This window comes from Balaenoptera musculus, chromosome 4, assembly GCF_009873245.2.
Source record: "Balaenoptera musculus isolate JJ_BM4_2016_0621 chromosome 4, mBalMus1.pri.v3, whole genome shotgun sequence".
NCBI lineage: Eukaryota > Metazoa > Chordata > Mammalia > Artiodactyla > Balaenopteridae > Balaenoptera > Balaenoptera musculus.
Genome location: NC_045788.1, coordinates 135,715,051 through 135,729,449, shown reverse-complemented (window position 1 = coordinate 135,729,449; position 14,399 = coordinate 135,715,051). Strand labels below are relative to the sequence as shown.

Sequence of the window (14,399 nt, the reverse complement as noted above, 5' to 3'; positions counted from 1 at the left end):
GCAAAAATATAAAGATAATAATATGCAGAACACATTACCAAAATGAGCGTGAGAACTCCAGCCAACCTTTTGTTGAAAGCATTGTTCTCAGTCTATTTAAAACGCTATGAAAATTACAAAAATAATTACCCATGGCACTTGTACTATTACTACCTTTTTATGGAACAACATTGGCTTGCGTAGTCCTAGAGTTGCACGTCAAGTCATCCACGTGTTTGTTGTGTTTGAGTACGCCTTCAGGAATTTCTGAGAGAGGTACCCAGTGGATAGTTAAGTTTCTGATTAAAAACAAAGCAAAACAAACCCTTTTTTTTCTTTTTGAAAAACTCCTTTCCTTCTCCCTTTCTTAGTAATTAGTTCCGTGCTGTCCAATAACACTTCCTGGTGAGTGTTTTATACCTGTGCCATTCAATATGGCGGCCACTAACCATATGTAGCCATTGAGCACTTGACATGGGTGGTTAGCATGACTAAGGAGTTGAATTTTAAATTTTATTTCATTTTAATTAACTAAAAATTAAATTAAATAGTTACATGTGTCTAGGGATACTCAATTGGACAGTGCACATTTAGTCTATCAATCCATTTCAGAGTGTTTGTTTCTGATGGTAAGACATCATTTGTGATGCCTGCTTGTGTTTTATGGTGGTTTGAATTACCCGTCTGATTTCCCTAACTCTCACATTTCCCACATCGAAAATTCAGTGGCTGAAAGAGGCTGGCTGTATCACCTTTTAATCAAATTTGATTTTGTTGTTTGGGTGGGATCTTCTGTCCCAGTTATGGTTTATTCTAGATGAGGTTCTGTGGTTGAGTGTGGGTGAATTGTGGCTTTCTACTATACCGCTGGCATTCATGAAACACACTGGATGCTGAGGGCAGTCAAGTGTAACCTGGGAGGAAGGGTATTTGCTTATCTTTCAAGTTGTTTGAAGACCAAACCACAGCCATGTTGGGATAAAGTAGCCGGGTGAGACAGAACCAGCAAACTCTAAGGAGGCTTCATCTCCGCTCACCACAAAACCTCAATGTTGATACGCCTTTCTTTTCTTTATGGGCCTTAATGACAAACTTTCCTGGGTCTCAGTTGCTGTGTTGAAGTGGGGAGTAGTATTTTTACTGCATGTAATTATTTCTGCATTTGCCCTAGTGTTTTAAATAAAGTGAGAGCAACCCTTTCTTTAAGAGGTGGCAACAGTTTTGTACTCCTTGTAGACTACCTGTCTTCCTGGTTCCTGGTAGGACGATTTCCAGTCTTCCTATATCAAGTTCAAGTCTGCTGGATCCAGAGCCGGGGTCTTTAGAGTTACAACTAAATGCACTGGTTCAAATGACAAAAACTGCAGGCCTGTCACAGAAAAAGGCCCATCTAAAGGAGATGGCACAGAAGGTGTCTTTCCCCTTGTTTCTGATCACGTTTCTTCACAAAAACTTGATCAGTCTCTTGATCTCCTTCCTCAGTACCTTGCTGAGAAACAGGCCTGGTTTCTGATGTCTGGGTCATTTTGTCTTGTGCATCTTGTCTAAATCTGTGGCCATCACCATCCACAGGCTTGGCAGAGCCAGTCAATGTACAGATACTGTAGGCAGAAGGACTTTTCTTCCCTAATCTTCCTGAAAAGGGTGGAAAAGCATCCTTCTCCCCCCTTTGACCGTCTGATGCTTACCCAGGTGGAAGTGTGAAGGGTGGGTTGTCTATTGCGCGGTGAGTGAAGAGTCTGCCTCCCTAGGGGGCTGGGTGAAGTCCAGGTTGACGTCTGCCGCCCCCTCCTGTTCTTGTCACCGCAGGTATCCATCCCACTGTCAAGAGGATCCAGGAAGACTCACTGCTCTTCCTGACTAATCTGTGTGATTCTCATGGCACTTGTCCTTACATTTCACATGGCCGCCGCGTAGAGGAAGGCTGGGTACGGTCCGTGAGCCGGGCAGGTGCACGTGGAGCCCCCTGCCTGTGAATTTCACCTTGGCCCATGCTCTTGTGACGAGCCAGGAGCCAAGAGCCATCGGACTGATCCCTGTTTTCCCTGCAGCTCCCCATCCTGAGCAGCACTTTGCCCTGGCTGATTGAAGGTGAAGGCGGATGCGTAAGGGGGTACCCATTCTCTCCCTTCACCCTTCCATTGACTTCCAACATTCATTCATTTACTCATCCAGCAGTTATTTATTGAGCACCAACTATATACCAGCTGTCTTCACTGCGGCTATGGTTGTGAATGAGACTTGCACAGCCTGTTTCTATCCAACCCACAGAAGAGCTTCTAGACACATTTTCCTTCCTTAAAAAAGTTCTCTCCATATTCTTCCTGTAGCATCTATATCCCAAGGACAGCAGGAGAATCTTATGAGGATATTTAAAATGTGTTTTTCTAATCGATTCCTCCCTTTGGAGGCAAAGTGAACTAATGTAATAAAAATAGAACCAAAGAGGCCAGAGTCAGAGAGGACACAGAACCCTTCATGGTGCAGGATGATTTACTGGGGTATATTTTCTCTACTTCTGATGTCCGAGGGGAGAGCAGGGCTTTGTGTCCAGGAGACCTGGAGCTGCCCTTGTCCACGCAACAGAGGCAGGGTGCGTTTGGTTTTCAAAAGTACTCCGTTTAGAGAGGGCTGGGGACAGGGTTGGAAGTGCTGGGGCCCCGGAGATGCTGCCCTGAGGCTGGGAAGTGCTGCAGTGCTGGAGTGCAGGTGGGAGGCTGCTCCAGGACGTCCCCGGAGGCAACAGGGCCGCTGCTGTGTCAGGGCCGTGAGAGGGCTGGGTGTGTGTGAGGGCTGGGTGTGTGTGAGGGCTGGGTGTGTGTGAGGGTTGGGTGTGTGTGAGGGCTGGGTGTGTGTGAGGGCTGGGTGTGTGTGAGGGTTGGGTGTGTGTGAGGGCTGGGTGTGTGTGAGGGTTGGGTGTGTGTGAGGGCTGGGTGTGTGTGAGGGCTGGGTGTGTGTGAGGGCTGGGTGTGTGTGAGGGTTGGGTGTGTGTGAGGGCTGGGTGTGTGTGAGGGCTGGGTGTGTGTGAGGGTTGGGTGTGTGTGAGGGCTGGGTGTGTGTGAGGGTTGGGTGTGTGTGAGGGTTGGGTGTGTGTGAGGGCTGGGTGTGTGTGAGGGCTGGGTGTGTGTGAGGGCTGGGTGTGTGTGAGGGTTGGGTGTGTGTGAGGGTTGGGTGTGTGTGAGGGCTGGGTGTGTGTGAGGGCTGGGTGTGTGTGAGGGCTGGGTGTGTGTGAGGGTTGGGTGTGTGTGAGGGTTGGGTGTGTGTGAGGGCTGGGTGTGTGTGAGGGCTGGGTGTGTGTGAGGGCTGGGTGTGTGTGAGGGTTGGGTTGTGTGCAGGTTGGGGGTCTGTGTTTTTCGATGGCTGGGCCTGTGGGGTTGGTTGTCACGTGTGTGGGGGGCACTGAAAAGGAACTGGGGCCTTGGAAGCTGCTGAGACAGACCCCTGGGCCCAAGCTTCAGATGGGCTTGGGCAGTGACATCGCAATAGTAAACCGACAGTCTTCTGTGATGCCCTGTTCATTTCTAATTATCTCAGTTTGGGCGGCTGTAAGGAAGGGCAGCAAACCCCAACAGACTTTGTAGGCCCATGTTTATAGCAGCATTGTTCACAACCGCCAGAAGGTGGAAGCAGTCCAAGCACCCATGGACGGATGACTGGATAAGCAACGTGTGGTCTAGCCACACAACGGAGACCATGGACGGATGACTGGATACGCAAAGTGTGGTCTAGCCACACAACGGAGTCCATGGACGGACGACTGGATACGCAAAGTGTGGTCTAGCCACACAACGGAGTCCATGGACGGACGACTGGATACGCAACGTGTGGTCTAGCCACACAACGGAGTCCATGGACGGACGACTGGATACGCAACGTGTGGTCTAGCCACACAACGGAGTCCATGGACGGACGACTGGATACGCAACGTGTGGTCTAGCCACACAACGGAGTCCATGGACGGACGACTGGATACGCAACGTGTGGTCTAGCCACACAACGGAGTCCATGGACGGATGACTGGATACGCAAAGTGTGGTCTAGCCACACAACAGAGTCCATGGACGGATGACTGGATACGCAACGTGTGGTCTAGCCACACAACGGAATCCATGGACGGATGACTGGATACGCAACGTGTGGTCTAGCCACACAACGGAGTCCATGGACGGATGACTGGATACGCAACGTGTGGTCTAGCCACACAACAGAGTCCATGGACGGATGACTGGATACGCAACGTGTGGTCTAGCCACACAACGGAGTCCATGGACGGATGACTGGATACGCAACGTGTGGTCTAGCCACACAACGGAGTCCATGGACGGATGACTGGATACGCAACGTGTGGTCTAGCCACACAACGGAGTCCATGGACGGATGACTGGATACGCAACGTGTGGTCTAGCCACACAACGGAATCCATGGACGGATGACTGGATACGCAACGTGTGGTCTAGCCACACAACGGAGTCCATGGACGGATGACTGGATACGCAACGTGTGGTCTAGCCACACAACGGAGTCCATGGACGGATGACTGGATACGCAACGTGTGGTCTAGCCACACAACGGAGTCCATGGACGGATGACTGGATACGCAACGTGTGGTCTAGCCACACAACGGAGTCCATGGACGGATGACTGGATACGCAACGTGTGGTCTAGCCACACAACGGAGTCCATGGACGGATGACTGGATACGCAACGTGTGGTCTAGCCACACAACGGAGTCCATGGACGGATGACTGGATACGCAACGTGTGGTCTAGCCACACAACGGAGTCCATGGACGGATGACTGGATACGCAACGTGTGGTCTAGCCACACAACGGAGTATTATCCAGCCTTAAACAGGAAGGAAATCCTGACCCCTGCCGCAACATGGACGAACCACAAGGTTACTTTTCATCATGCTGAGTGAAGGAAGTCAGCCATAAACGGGCAAATACCGTGTGATTCCACTTAACATGAGGTATATCTGGAGGAATCAAATCCATAGAGACAGAAAGCAGAATGGTTGTTGCCAGGGCCTGGGGGTGGGGTGGGGAGTTATTGCTTAATGGGAACAGGGTTTCTGTTTGAGGTGATGAAGAAGTTCCGGAGATGGGTGGTGGTGATGGCTGTACAGCAATGTGAATATACTGAATGTCACTGCATTGCACACTTAAAAATGGTGGAGATGGTCAATTTTATGTTATGTGTATTTTACCACAATTAAAAAAATAAATGAAAGGACGACACAATGGGCCTAATTTGTTGTAACTTTTTATTTTAAAAATTTTATTTATTTATATATTTATTTACTCATGGCCATGCCACACAGCAGGCAGGATCTTAGTTTCCTGACCAGGGATGGAACCTGGGCCCCCTGCAGTGGAAGCACAGAGTCCTAACCACTGGACCGCCGGGGAAGTCCTCCTTATAACTTTTAGAACGAAAAGAGAAATCTGGAATAAAACTTCAGAAGAGTAGGCTGGGAAAATGGAGGGAGGCTCTGTTATTTCACAGGGCATGAAGTGAGACCAAGTTTCTTGTGGATTAAAACATGACATAGAATCCAAAGTCTCATCAAAAGAAAGTTCTATCCTGGGCTGCCCCATCCCTCCATCCTGTTTGTGTGTGTTTTGAGCGCCTTCAATGACACAGACATTTTTTTAAAAAAATTAATTAATTAATTAATTAATTAATTTTTGGCTGTGTTGGGTCTTCGTTTCTGTGCGAGGGCTTTCTCTAGTTGCGGCAAGTGGGGGCCCCTCTTCATCGCGGTGCGCGGGCCTCTCATTATCGCGGCCTCTCTTGTTGCGGAGCACAGGCTCCAGACGCGCAGGCTCAGTAGTCGTGGCTCACGGGCCCGGTTGCTCCGCGGCATGTGGGATCTTCCCAGACCAGGGCTCGAACCCGTGTCCCCTGCATTGGCAGGCAGATTCTTAACCGCTGCGCCACCAGGGAAGCCCCGACACAGACATTTATTTCTCTGTCCCAGAGCAGTAGGGGGGCCGCTCGGTGGTCGCCGCTCCATGGGGTCCCCCTGGGGCCAGGCGGGGGGGGCTGGGCCTTCTGCAGTGGTGCTGCTCCATCCCTTCTCCCAGCCTCCAGGTGGAGTTGGGTGCTTACACTTGGGGAGTGCACTCTTTGCTCTCAGCGTCCGCCCAGGGCAGCGTGCCCCCAAATTCTCTACCAGAAGGGGGAAATGCAGTCCAAGTGGCCCAGCCTGGGACAGGTCAACGGGATTCGGTACATTTGAAATGAGCGTGTACCCACCTCCTCGAAGGCCTGTGGAGACACCGGTACGGCTGCAGAGAGCACAGCCGGACGTGGCAAAGGAAACCCTTGTCAAAGGTTTCCTAAAGGCAGTTGTAGGCTGAGCTTGACAGAAAACTCATTTCCCCAAAGTCAGGGAACCAAGCTTTACTTTTATATATTCAAGGGGCACCGGCCAAGCTTGGCCTTGCATCCCCGCTCTGTCAGGTTAGGGTTAGGATTAGGGTGAGATGTTAGGACAGGACTCTGAGGGGCAGAGCATAGGTCAGCACTCAGGGCCCAGTGTCTCCTGCAGCACCGTTTCCTCTCTCCTCCCTACTTCTCCATCCCCCAAGGCCACATCTGTTTGCACGTGGAAATCAGAGGTGCGTGTCTCTGTGTTTAGAAAGTGGGTGCTGTATGAAACCTGGAGCAGAGGGGCTTCTCCATCAGCACCAGAGGGTGTGGCCCACCTGCCTTTCATTATCTGAGGTCAGAGGTTTGAGACGTGGACTTGACCTCCTGTTGTCATCGAGGCCCTGGCTTGAGCTTCTGCGTCTCCATCCATGACCAGGTCGTATTCCAGAGTCACTTCAAGGAGAGCTGCCCCCCTGTAAAGCCCTTTAATATTTTGGCCTAAGCTGCTGTCCCATTTGAGGCATGTAACCGATTCAAGTAGCAGCTGGGGCCCTTTGTTTATAACTCTCTCATCTCACATTTCTCAGTGGATTTCTTTTTGGAGACAGTGTTCTATGAATCACCTCTGAAATGAGAAATTATCAACTTAGGGACTCTTCTTTTTGAATTGTCAGAATAAGAATAAACTAACTCTCTGAAGTCCTTTCTGGAGTCCTAGGCCCACCACAAAGGTGGAGATGAATTCCCCGCCCCCTGATCTGGGGACTATGTTTTATTCTCTTTTTCCCCCAAAGGGTAGCAAGGCAGTTCTCACCTGCTTCTTTCATCTCCCTACTGACTGCTGACCCTCCCACTGTTATCCTGGTTCTCCACTTACTCTGTGTTGTTATGAGTCTCAGATTCCTCATCTGCAAAGTGGGTATAACAGCTCAAGGCTGCTGAGAGTTTGCGAGTTTCTCTATGTGAAAGTACTTTATTGATTTAAAAATGCTATACCAATGGACATTACTTTTCTGCTAAAAAAAAAAATCCGTGAGAGGATGGGGCATTTGTCTTTCTCTGGACTCACTGCCCGGCAGTGAGAATATCAGTCTTGATCATGCTACCTTATTCAAGCATTTTAAAAATGAAGATCATTTCTCTCTCCTCCCCCTGGCCCTCTCTCCCTCTTCTCCCACTTTGGTCCAGGAGGCAATGAAAACTGGCTTTCACTTCTTTTTGTCTTTCCTGGTAGCCCGGTCTCACTGCTGGAGTAGCTTTCAAAGCTGTTTCTCCTTGAACCTGTGCTGTTGCCATCTGCTTTTACAAGGGTCGATAGAGGACGATGCTCTGAGCCTGTGAAGGTGTTGGAAAGCCAGACAGCCTCTGCCTTGTGACTCACAGAGGTGGATGTGAATGTTAAAGGCAGGAATGTTTGTTTTCTCCCGGAGAAGGTCACTAATTAGGAGGCTGAAGAACCGGAGTGGGCTCAGCTCGGGGCTGGTGGAGGCTGCTGGTTTATACTCAACTTCTGAGAGTGGTCTGCACTCCTGACTCGGCTCTGCCCCTAGATACGGGGTCTGTCCTCACGTCCAGCGGGGCTGGGCTGTGTTCCCAGGCTCATGGGGAAGTGAATGTCTGCACAGTGCTTTGTTTAAAAGTTTGAATCTGATTGTGCGGTTCAAGCCAGTGTGTCAGGCTTCAGCCAGTGGCTTTTGGGGGAGCTTGCAGGGGTGAGAAGTTATCCAAGTACTGGGACATGGGAAGCCTTTCTGTTGATTTTAATGCACTTTGTACAGTTTTCCAAGGCTCTTGGCAGCTCGGTGGTGGCCTGATTCTTTGTGTAACACAAGGCTGCCACGGACGCGGCAAAAGAAGAGTTAGGAGTGCGTGGTTCACCGACTTGGAATCCGGACACACACGTTCTGGATTTTATTGCCAACTAACAATCTTGAGGGAGTGATTGGCTTAGCAACATAACATCTCTCCCTGAGCCTTGGTATTCCAGCTGGTTCTTCTTGAAAATTACTGCCATGGGATAACTTTTTGGTGGTCTCTGTGTGGAGAAGACAGAGAAGGATAAATGGTATGAAAATTGGCATCAGACTTGGCATTTTGGCTGGCTGTCTCAGAGGGGTAGCTGTTGTACAGAGGGATGTGCTCTGTCAAGGGTTGGAGGGAAAAAAAGATGAGCTTCTAGCTATCACTCGGCTGCTCAGGATGTCCGATTGTTGCAAGTAGAGTTGGGGAAACCCAGAAAACACTGGTGAAATCCAGGAAGCCAAGAGCACTGTGACATCAGGCGTGTGAGAGATCGAAATGGAAATTCCACTATTTAGGTGAAATCCAAGACTTTGAATAATCACAGATTCACAGGAAGTTGCAAAAAAAAAAAATTATACAGGGAGGTACCATGTACCCTTTACCCCTGCAACATCTTGCTTAACTATAATAACAAAACTATGAAATGATGCAGAGTGCTTTTGAAACAGCTAGGTGACACATCAAGATGATGAAATCGCAGTGCTCTTGCAAAGATAGCATCGATATTTTTTTGAGCCCCTACTATGTGCCCATCCATATATGGGGCATAGGGAATGTAAACAAATCAGTCCTGGGTCCTCCACTGAGGGAGTTACAGAATAACCGGGGAGTCTGACATCAAATAAAAAAATTATGTGCATAATTCATGAATCACAGTTGTGATAAGTGCTATGAAATGAAAATAGAACCTAAAGAATAAAAGTTGATTTCGTGAAAAGATACCTTAAAACGTTTCCATGAAGTTTCATAATCTTATTTTAAGATTTGCCAAAGGTTCTACGGTAGCTGCAACTTTGAAGTTTACTCCTTGTATTACATTTATTACATTTATTATAATTGCGTCCTTTTCTGGGCTTATTTTTTTCCGATTTCTTCTTTTTTTTCCAGTCTGTGGAAGCCAAGTATGTCTTGGAATGGGCACTGATGGTTCTGCCCACAAATGACAGTTTATGAGGGTGTTTTTAATGTGCGTTAGCAGTTTGGCTGCAGAAAGGGAATCAGACCTCAGAGACCCATTCCTTAATATCACCGGCAATTAGGAGTGATCACACCGAAACTGACGCCTGCCAGGAGGAGGGATTCTTGAATGTTGGTTGGTTTGGCGAGACCCTGAAACATCTCGATTACAAAGCTTGCTGCCTCTGGTTTCAGAGGGCAGCTCCGGCCAGCCACACAGAGTTCATGTGCACAGGGTTCCTTCTTGTGGTTCAGCGATATGATCTAATTTGGAATCCTTATGGTTTAAGTGAAGAGAGGAACAATTACATGTATGTTCCCTGTTGAACACAACACATGGTATCCAGGCAACTCAAGTGGAACGTACGGGAGACAGCAGCTCTCCCCACCTGCTTGGTAAACTCAGCGCAGGTGGCGGAAATAATACCTAGATAAATACCACAGATCACTGAGGACATTTTCTTTAGATCAACATTTGCCCTGGGAGGTTCTCAGGTCTTTTGGCTTTGGTCAAGCAAACAGTGTGTTTCAGACAAGAAGTGGAAATCAGAGGTTTGCCAGAAATGGCCGGGGGGAATGGGCTTTAACAGCGGTGTAGGCAGCGGGGCTTCGCTTCCGAGGTCAACTTCGGGTCTTTGTGAGATGCAGCCTAGACATAGGATACCTGCCCAAGAGGCACGTGATATCCAGAAGTGCTGAATTTCCGTCTGTTCAAGTGAAGTGTCTTTTGTAATTTCTCACTCCTCCTTTTACATTCTACATCACGGAGCCTTTCAAAATGCACTGTTGGTACAGAAGCAAGATCTCCACTTCAGGTGCTGTATTTGGCCACCTGAAAATTCCAGCCCTTGTCCTTCATCATGACTTTAAATTCGTGGGGTGGGGGAGGGGAAGCCCCCCACGATATCCGTTGCCCAAAACCTGACTTTTCTTCCCTCTATGGGGAAATTGCTGGATCTGTTGATGATCCTCTTAATGGGAATCTTTTTGTTGAACTTCACTTATATTATACATTTTAAATTATAATTTTAAGAATGATTTTTTTCCCCCAGAATGTTAGAGTGGAGTTTGGGATCCTTCGTTATCTTTTATGAGTGCTGGTGAGTGGAGAGGTGTGCTCTTGGGCCTGGAAGCCTCATGTACTAATCTTTGCAGGCAGATGCTGTTCTAACTCTTGGAGGCACCTCCTCTATACCCCACAGGGCCTGGCATCGTGCCCTGAACATATCAGCTCTCAGTGCACGCTGCCTGCTTCGCTGTTGAAAACGTGTAGCTGGATTGTACAGGTGTTAAGAGCTGGGCTTTGGAGAAGTGGTATCTGATTTTGAATCCTGCTTCTGCCACTTAGTCTTCTGAGTCCTTAGACAAACCACTTAACCTCCCTGAGCCTCAGTTTCCTCATATGTAAAATGGGGATAATAAGGCCCACCACATAGAGTTGTGAAAATTAAATGAGATGGTGCTTAACACGTTACATAGAGTCTGTGGATCGCCTTTCTCCGTGTTAGATTGTGAGCCCCATGGGGTAAGGATATGTCTCATTCACTGCTGTATCCCAATGCCTGGTACATAGTAGATGCTCAAGAAAATGCTCATTAGATTAACGAAAATGTATTATAGATTTTTCTATTATATTACTGAGTAGAGGAAGAGAACAGTTTAAAGATTTGAGGAATGAAGACATGAGACAATTCTATTTGAAACATAAAATAATGGGAGGAAATTATTTTTATCAACATGAGTTATGTAGATGTATCTTAGTATTGGGCATTAATTCTACTTTTAAGTAAATTTATTATTTTAGCTAAGAAGTCATCATTAATTTCTTAATAAAAACATTAATGATGTTTTTAGGATTCCTGAGAGAAACTGACTTAGATGTTGAAAAATCTTTGACTAATATGCATGTTTTTAATAGAATTGTGGTTTTCGGCACCAAATATGGCAGTGATGTCCCCTTTCTTTCATTTCTTCTCTTTCCTCCTCCTTCTTTCTTGCTGTCTTTCTCTGCCTCCAAAACACAACGCTATAGTGCGTTGAAAACATTTCTGAGAATTAAGGATGAGGGGAATGTTAGCTTCTCAGGGAAAGTTTAAAATAAAGTCAAAATAGTGTTTTTCCTTAGGAGTTACTCAAGCTTTGTAATCCCATAGGTAATCAGTAATTTTTCTGCTCTCCAGATTACCAAAATCTGGTATCAACCTGTAGCCAGTTTGGAGCATCAATTCTTACCTGACTCAGTTGGGAACGAGGTGGGCACTCATTCAAACACGCATCGCAAAGTACCAAGTGGCTTTGCGTGTTTTAAGGACAGTTCTTCAACTCGCCACCAGATGGCAGAGGTGCTCCACTGAAGTTCACCGGGGCGTTTGCTGCGTCAAAACAGCTTTTGGCACTTTTCTCCTTTCTGGACTGGATGCTTAGCATTTTTCTGGATGCAGAAAAGAGAGCAGCTCATGAGGGCTTGTACTTAAACATTTTATGTGGGAATTAAAGTACATGTTAATACAGATTCTGGCACTTATTTGCCCACTTAAAATACCTAAAGGGTTATGTATTTTTAACCCTTAAGAGACTGGTGTTGACGTGTAATTTTGATTTTTTTTTTTTTTTTTCTTAAGGTCAACTTTGATTTCCCATCTCCTTATTTCTAAGCCCCAGTCTGTCTTCCCCCCTTTCTTTGTGGGATTATAACGAGGCTAAGAATTAAGAACAAGAGTGTTGGAAACCCTCAGCTCTGGGTTCAAGTCCAAACTATTCCACTTGGGGTGAGCCGCTTACCCCACCCATGCCTCAGGTTCCTACAGAGTGAAATGCTAGAGGGTGTGAATGAGGTGATCTAGCTGATGCCCCCAGGGCACCCGTGGTGCTCACACAGTTGTGTCTACTGTTAGCTGTGAAAAGGCACTGCAATATTTTATATCTCTGTGTAATATTTTATATCTCTGTCCGGTGCATTAAAACCTTAGACTATGCTACATTATAACTTAGCGATGGCCCCTTTGCTTGCTATTCCCACTCTCACCCCTACGCTTTGGGTAGGCTGCACCAGTGGTTCTCGTTGGTGGAGAAAGGGGAGTGGTATTGCCTTCTCAGGGCACAGCTGGCAATGTCCGGAGACAGTTTTTGGCTGCCACAGTTGGAGAGTGGGTAGAGACTAGGGATTCTACTAAACATCCTGTAGTGCACATTCTGCAGCGCCTCCCACCCTCCACCCAGCAAAGAATGATCCAGCCCCAAATGTCAATAGTGCCCAGGTTGAGAGACTCCAGGCTCACTGGTACTCAGTAGAAGAAAAGTTCCCGGTATTTGATCTAGTCCTTTCAACTTGATGAAATTCCAGACATATATTGTACTAATCAGGCCTGTAGTAGACTCTGGAGCCCCAAGGATGATAAGACACAGACTCAGTCTTGGATCTGGGATTTTACTCACAAGCTAATGAGTTAGCCTCTTACTGGTTCACTGGTTGCTGGCAGAAGACAGAGTCCTGGGTCAGAGACAAGGGACTTCATTATACATGGCAGAGCAAACTGAATGAGTATCATGATGGCCTGGGTTCCCCTTGTCCTCCAAGCCCCACAGGGGCAATATGAGGGGTCCAGGGGGATGTTAGGTGTGCAGTGGGTTTGTATCATAGCCGAGGAATGCTGAGCTTGGGGAATCCACTGTTCTTATAGTAAGTGATAAGCAAGCCCGTTTTTTGTCTGGGGGGAAGACATTATCCCATCCCTCAAGGGTGTAAAGAATTATACACAAGGTGCAGAGGATACAGAGCAGGGTATTTCAGATGGGCAGCGTTTGAGAAGGCTTCACGGAGGAGGAGATATCTGAACTGGGTTTTGAAGGGTGAATAGGGTTTCAACCCATAGGCAAGGGGAGAGAATATTTCTCTCTTCTTCCCAGAAATAAGTTAACTTATCTCCTGAGCAGCTCAGCACAGGTTGTATGGGAACAGGGAGGGCACTCTGGAAAAGTCCTGGCTGGGTTTGATTAACTAGTGAATCTGGGTGGGCTGTTGCCAATTATGTCATGCTATTGTCAACTTATATCTCAAGGTAATTTACTATGAGCAGATAGGCTATGTTTTTTTTCAATATTTTTTAATTGAAGTATATTTGGTTTACAATGTTGTGTTAATTTCTGCTATACAGCAGAGTGATTCAGTTATACATATATATACATTCTTTTTTTTTAATATTCTTTTCCATTATGGTTTATCATAGGTTATTGAATATAGTTCCCTGTGCTATACAGTAGGACCTTGTTGTTTGTCCATTCCATATATAAAAGCTTACATGTGCTAACCCAAGCTACATTTTTCTTAGGTGATTTTTTTCCCATGCTGTAGCTGGGAGCCTGTACTGGCCCACAGGAACCAGACTTCTTTATCACCAGTAGACCCTCCTTCGGTACATGAGAGCATGTTTGGCCAAGGTTGACGGACTGGAAAGCAGGATCCAGTGGCTCACCTACAGAAGGAGATGGAGAAGGAGGTAAGGGCAGGAATGTTGAGTCCAGTGAGTGAGCCTGAGAACCGTGGGGGTCAATACCAGGGCGTGATCTCCTGTTGCCTGTGGTAGTATCCTCTGGGTACACTGGCTGTACTGAAAGTATCAAAGGTGGGCAGGCAGGATATAAAATGCAGCCTAACTATTGGAGAATCCTGTGTGATACCATCACAGCGTGGCCTATTATACCACAGTGGAAAACATGGTCCTAGGTTACATGCATCAACATGGATAAATCCCAGTCTTTTAATCCTAAGCCCAGAAACCATTCTATATATTTCTAGTCGGAAGGGTTTAGTACAGGAAATCAGGTCCTACAAAATTGTTGGAAGGGATGGGAGGGGGCGAAATCCAGAGATGGGGGTGCTCCTCGGAAACGAGAACATTGCAGGAAGCCACTGTGGCTACCACAGACACCATCGCTGCCCGAGGAAGAGTGAAATCCACCTTGAACCACCGTCCGCCTGTCGTTGGTCATAGAATAGAAACCCCGTTGAAAGAGATTCTGGGGGTTGTGGTCCTCAGGATTCTACTTCCTGTGACAGAGCTGAG

General features: G+C 47.2%; 1 protein-coding gene across 3 annotated transcripts in view; it reads left to right on the top strand.

Annotated features, from left to right (window-relative positions):
• SETD4 (SET domain containing 4) overlaps window positions 1-14,399 on the top strand; it is a 448,803-nt gene that overhangs the window by 69,776 nt on the left and 364,628 nt on the right. For all 3 annotated transcript variants that reach the window (XR_005019638.1, XR_005019637.1, XR_005019639.1), the window contains exon 13: window positions 13,688-13,832. The gene's annotated coding sequence lies outside the window, so the exon portion shown is untranslated. The remainder of the gene's footprint in view (window positions 1-13,687; window positions 13,833-14,399) is intronic.